Source organism: Bacillus rossius, chromosome 6 (assembly GCF_032445375.1).
Source record: "Bacillus rossius redtenbacheri isolate Brsri chromosome 6, Brsri_v3, whole genome shotgun sequence".
Classification (NCBI taxonomy): domain Eukaryota; kingdom Metazoa; phylum Arthropoda; class Insecta; order Phasmatodea; family Bacillidae; genus Bacillus; species Bacillus rossius.
Window position 1 is genome coordinate 17,302,377 of NC_086334.1, and position 7,005 is coordinate 17,309,381.

Sequence of the window (7,005 nt, forward strand, 5' to 3'; positions counted from 1 at the left end):
AACTACTAAACTATTTACAGTTTTAAGCTTTGTTGAGCCATAAAGTAAATTGCACAAATTGTTTGCACGGAATTAATGCTGGTGGCTTTGAAAAACCGTACTTACATGTTTTCTGAAGACGCCAAATAAATGCTAGAAAAAACATTCTCTTATGTTAAGTTTTAAAATCAACAAATCAAGGGAAATTATTTGTAACATACATCAAATATGTAAAATATTAAAATAATAAAAATACACAAATCAGAGTGGGCAAAAGTTTTAACTTTTGGAATACAACAAAAATGTTTTGTTGGCGACTGCATATAAGTAATCGAGTAATCCTTTTCGGGATCCGGCTTTTTAATTTTAATCACCTATTTATACATTATACAGACAGATATATACAGCAATTAACAAACCATAACAACTGTCAACTAGTGAAAATAAAATGATAATTAATTAATTAGTGATCCACGTAACAAACACAGGCTGTATTCGTGTACTCATTAGAACAGTAAACTGATGAGTAAACAGTAAGAGTAAACACTACACAGTAGTGCTACCTGGCGGACGCAGTGGCGTAGCCAGGATTTGTGTATGGGGGGTGTTAAGAAGCATGCCCCCCCCCCAGCCCGGTATTAAAGCGGGGGGTCCGGGGGTCCTCCCCCGGGAAAATGTGGATTTTAAGGTGTAAAATAGTGCTATTTTAGCAGTTTTTGGTTCTTAAAGTTAAATATTGTAATGGTAAAATTTTTATTAATTTTAATATGAAATTTGTTTGAGTGATGAATAAGAAATTAATTAAAGAATTGGTGCTAAGGGGGGGGGGATGTTGAACCCCCCCCTATGGCTACGCCCCTGGGCGGACGGCGGCTATTATTCCGTGCGCCTGCCGAGTGGAGTGAACAGTGGACACCAAGCGCGCATTCTATGTAATTCGAGGAGAACTATGAGAAGTATTTACATTTCAGAAGTTTCGTAGCCGCGGCCTGCGTATACAACACAAGTAATTGCACCTGGCTTGTTTCCGTGTGTATAGTTGGTTCGATTGATAATTGATATACTGATAGTGTTATGAGCACATATCTGTAACTCGACACAATTGGAAAACATATTTTTTTTTTGGAAATAATACGGTTTTTTTGTAAGTATGTATTATTTCTGCTTGTAAAAAATAAAATAACGTTAACCCTAATGGTGGTGCCAAGGCATCTGTGGCACCTACCGTGCGCACGCCTATGGCACAGACGTTCTATCATGATTGTGTGCATTTTTCTGCTATACTCGCGTGCCAAAGTCTTCCAGATAGTCGACCACGTGTTGGCATTAACATGTATTTACTTGCCTACGCTTAAAATCTGGGGATGTACCAACCTAATACGTATGCCAAATAAATATTTCTAGTAGGAAAACTATTCTGGAATACCTTTTATGAAGTTGGTCATTAAAATAAATAATGCTACATAACTTTTGAAATATGTTATAATCCTAGAATTACAAGTTTGATAACTCAATAATTCCCCCCTTTTTTTTCCTCTTTGTTTTTTAAATAGTACAGTAAAAACCATATAAGACGTCACGGCTTAACACGTTTTCCCGCCTAAAACGTTAGGATAATAAAGAACCAAAATTTTCTCATGCACTTTACCTTAACATAGCTCGTTAAATACGTTTTTAGGTTTTTTATTTTCCCGCTTAATAAGCACGAAAGAACACACAATGCTTCAATTTTTCTTAAAAAAAAAAAAAAAAAAAAAAATCTTTCCTAACACTAGCCTGAATGCAACTTTACTGTTGCCAAGGTTAAGTTGTACTATTATCATTGCATAAAGTGCACATAAGCACCATAATTTATTTCTCAAACGGTTTTTAATGTAGCAAAATAAGACCGTCAGCGTTTAAATTTTGTTATACCACTTAACACATACAAATTTAAAAACAAGCTAGAATTTATGTATTTTACATTTCAGTAAAAACTAAATTAAATACATTTTTTTGATCTCCTGGAAAGTGAGACATTTAGACATACGACCTTTTGCAGTAACAGCGACGATATTACATTTGGCGAACCACTGTAAACATAGTTTGTTTTGTTATTCGCGGGCCTTGTACGTACCTAACTAATTTCATACCAATTAAGTTAGGAACTGTTAAGGAGTTTAAATAAGTAAATACCTCTATTTCTCTTTAAAAAAAAAACATTTCGGCAAGGAACCTGATTGGATCGTACGTGAGCCCTTAAATATTAAGATGTAGGGGTTGAGATTTCGTTACAAACATTAGCCTCTGCCATTTTGGTTGTGGTACCAACTTCCGTATGAAATGCGGCCGTTCTAACAGCTTCGTAAAACATTTTTACTACGTTAAAAAACTATAAAAAAAAAATAAGTTGAAACCATAAATTATAGTTTTCAAATTACCCAAATTTAATTTCTAGCACATAAAATACATATATATATATGTGTGTGTGTGTATATATGTGTGTGTGTGTATGTATATATATATATATATATATATATATATATATATATATATATATATAAGACTTAAATTGTTTGCAACTACATAATTGTAACACCAAAACAGTTGAAAACAGTTATTTTAGAGAGAGAGAGAAAAAAGTGAGGTTATTTTTCGAAGCGGTGTCTGTTTTTACGCAGAATTATCTTTTGCAATTAATTTGAGGGAAAAAATAAGTTTTATGGTTATTTGAGATCTATTTTGATTGTTTGGCATAACTATGTATTGTGAATTTTTGCGTAATTAGATTTTTGTGGCCCTGTTACAAAACAAATTATGTCAGACCCGTCCACGTCAAAGCCGAAAATCAAACGAAAGCTCCTTTCTTTGGAGCAAAAATTTGACATAATACACAAAATTGAAAGTAAACCATCAGCCGACTGGAAAAATTCAGACACCACTTCACTTACCGAAGCGGGGAAAGGGGAAACTCTTCTCCACAACAATCTTAGCGCATGGTTGGCCTGAAAACATCTTTTTTGTTTTAATCATGTAACGTACAGTCGTACAGCGATTATCAATAATTGAAACGTGGTTAAAGTGCGAGATATTATAAATGCATTAGGAACAATGTTTAGAAAAATCTTTATTTTATATGGTGTTAAAAATGCATTGAAAGGGTAGAACCATTTCAGCAATATCTTGAGAAACTACGTGACAGTTTCCATGATTTCTGGTACAAAATTGAGGAACAATTTGGTAGCTTGACAGAAGATAGTCAGCTCAAAAAAAGACAACGGATAGATAACATTTCGGATGACAAGAAAACCTGTTACAGACAATATATTTTGAAATCATAGACATAATTAAAGAAAAAATAAGTCAAATATTTGGTGATATTGGCAGTCTCTTCTTCATTGGTTTGCTCAATTTCATTGAGTTTTCTGTTTATTCACGATCATTTCCAGAAAAACTATTCACAATTTTCGTATGGACAATGCTTTGAGTTTGCCTGACTGAGAAGTGAACTTTCCGTGGTTTATTCTTCAAAAGTATTTCACAAGAACAGCGTGGCCGAGTTACATAAATATTTGTACTTGAATGATTTGCACGAAACTCTTCTCAAAGCATGGAAACTTATTTGTTTGGTGTTGACGATTCCGACCACTAGTTCATCTGCAGAACGATCCTTCTCTGTCCTGAAGAGAATAAAAACATATCTTCGTAACTCTCAAGGACAATCGCGGGTCTCAGCATTGTCTTTGTTATCAATTGAAAAAAAGATATTGCAAGAATTAACAAAAAATAATTCGTTTTACGACGATGTGATTATCATGTTTCCGAAGCAGGGCCATCGAATTCAGCTTATGTATAAGTAGTGACTGAACACTTGGGTAACATTTGGTATATTTAGAACTAAAAATATTAGTGCACAGCTTTCCTTTCATGACACAGAGATTTAAGTTCATGAGCGTCGTCCATCTTGGCGGAGCGAGTCACCACCAGTACCAGGCTCATCAAATATGAGGGTAAGTTTACATCTACTAAGGCAGGGATTTACATCCACTCATGATAAATTAGTAAATAAACATAAACTTTTTACTAAAACAAAATTCTCTATTCCTTATGCACATTAGTTTTCTGAACTGTCTCCTAATAGTAAGTTAATAATGTTTTAGTAATTTAAGTTAAAATGGTTTAATGCATTGCTTACACATGCAATCAACCCACGCCTCGCCACTGGGTAAATTATATTTTTGCTGGAGTCTGCCAGAGTGAAAACTTTTGCTGCAATGGTCTTGGACCTTCCACAGTAGAATGTGTGTCATTTTGTGTGTTCCACATGAAGACCCAACTGGTTGCACATCCCGGTGGAGTACCATGTGAGAGATAACACTGGGGGGTGGTGTGGTGTTCAGTGCACCAGCATAATTTTTCTCCATTACACCAGCATCCCATGAACTGAGTACTGTAGTTTGTCAGCAACACCCAGGGGTATCCATAACATGCAAACCCCTCTACCTAGAACAGACTTGCAACAATGCCTGCCCTAACATTGGTGACTGCAAATGGCTCCAACCGCCAGGTGAAGAGATCAGTGACCACAAATGAGAAAACAATGTCCTCGCGATGTTTGTGGATAAGGACCATTCACATCCCAAGGCCACAGTTTCGAATGGGTGTATGGGTTGGCGGAGCCATTGTTGTTTGTCACTGTCTGCCCACCTCCCTATTTTCTGTTGGTAATGGCAGCAGCCTCTGGTGTATTGGTGGACAGTGAAACAGCTGACTCAGGGCTAAATGAGTTTGGTCTACACCAATATGAACCACAAACTCAGAATCACAAAATAATACAATAAATTTGACCCACAATGCAGGTAGGACATAAATCTTCCAGCACTCATTCCCACAAGGTAGGCAGCTATGTAGTAAGCCATCAAGATTGTGGAAGTGGGGTAGTAACTGTTGTTTGTCACAAGTCTGAATTGGTCAGCTGAGCAGCATGAACATCTTCTAGCATAGCGTCTACCGAGATATCTGCTGGAAGAATGGGAAGTCCCAGTAGGACTTTGGTCATACACAGATGTGCAGCAGAAATGTTCTCGGGCTCCTGACTTCTAGATGGAAGTAGGGGCAGCAGATCGTCCCACGCTTCCTCATTGTGGTACTTAGTGTCAGTTTGAGGTGGAAGGACACCTTTCTCGTGGTACTAAGAAAATAAACGGTAAATGCCTTGAAGTACATTAAAAATATTAAGAGTTTTTTTGAAATGGCATAAGAAAATTATACCAAGGAATGTGTTTTATTAAACAAATTTTTCTTAGTATAAATTCATGTCAATCCTGCTGGAATTAATTGTAATGTTTTAATACTCACTTGATTCACCACAAACTACAGTTGTTTAAACTCACTTCGGAATACAATATTCACGATAGGATATAAGTTTGCACAAAGAGCACTGAGAAAATATATGTACACTACTAAAACACTCGATAAGGTTTCAAGTAGTCATACGGCCTCAAGCTTAATAGGAGTGGTATAACAGGTTAGTATATTGTTCTGTAACTCTTTAAGCGGTGCTACGAGGTTTTTTTACTTGCCATTAATGGGTTTTAATAAAATCGATTTTTGGCCGGGCAAACACGCGCCAGATATACGACAAAACATTTAAGTGTCAAAACTGTAGATGTTTGAAAATCACACAGACCTCCTAAAATTAAAAACTTTAGATTTATATTAAGCTTAAGTGTAAAAAATATGTGAATCGTATTTTAGTATGTATTATATTGGGTATACATGTAATATTTTACACTTAGGACATCCAGCATCTTAAAATTATGGAGGAATGCTTGCAACTAAATGACCACAATCGTGTGAAATTTGGTGGTTATGGCTGCCATATAAGTATATGATAAAAAAATGTGTTAGAAATTTGTAAAAATATAAGGTTCTAAACGAATGGAGAAACGACAAAAATTAATTTTTTTGTTAGATATGCCGAGGTTGAAGATTGCAGCTGACCGTTCTGTGAAGAAAATAATATAAATATAACTTGAAAAAAATATTTCCCCTTGGTCTAATGTGGTCCTAACTGAGGTACTGAGGTATAACCGATGGAGATACGACGAAAGGTTACGGGGACAAAACTGTGGACCTTGCGCAATAAAATACGATGGTGTGATCAGTATTTACATTGATCAAACTGTTTGACCACAGTGGACCTTCCAAGAAATAAATGTCTTCACCGACTTTGTAGGTTCATCGTGATAATGATTTTTTTTTTCGGGGGTTAAAAATTAAAAGTTCAAACTTTTTCTTATCTTCCCGTCGGTTACGGACCTATATCTACGAACCTGCAAGATTTCAAGTTTTTTAGCTCCTCTGGAAGTGGGCTAGAATTCGTACAGATGTGTGAGTCAGTGAGTCGCACATCGGACTGTATGACTCGACGTACCGACAGCGAGGTTTCAAACTTGACAAGTCGAACCTAATTAATTAGCGCCAACCTATCGACGTGTGTAACATGTATATGTTAGTGGTAGCTCTGCAGTCGTGGATATTTGTTTCCAGCCAGCTGTGTTTGCGAAAAGGATTAAGGGCACTGAATCAGAGGGAAGGGTGATACCCACTAGGGGCGATCTCTTTATTCCGGCAGGAAAGTTCAATTGAACTCGTTTGGGGGTCTGTGATTGGACGCGTCCTGTCGCATCGTTAGGTTCATACAATCCTTGCGCTTCGCTGCATGCTCTCGTTTTTATACGGGCGTTTTTAGGTTGACTTATACTAAATGTAATAAAATAATTCTTTTCTAAATAGAATATGATATGGATTTCCAAAAAAAAAAGGTATTTACAATCATGACTAGGATTGCACCGAACCTTAGTGACAGCACCTTGTTTCAAATGCGTTAATGGTACAAGACTTGTTGGCTCCCGGGTTTGATTGCCGGCCGGGCAAGGGAGTTTTTCAATTGTGGAAGATTGCCTTCACCGGTTGAGGGTTGTTGTCAAGTTGTCAATTACCCTCCGTGTTGCGGAAGGCAATGGCGACGACACAATCACACCG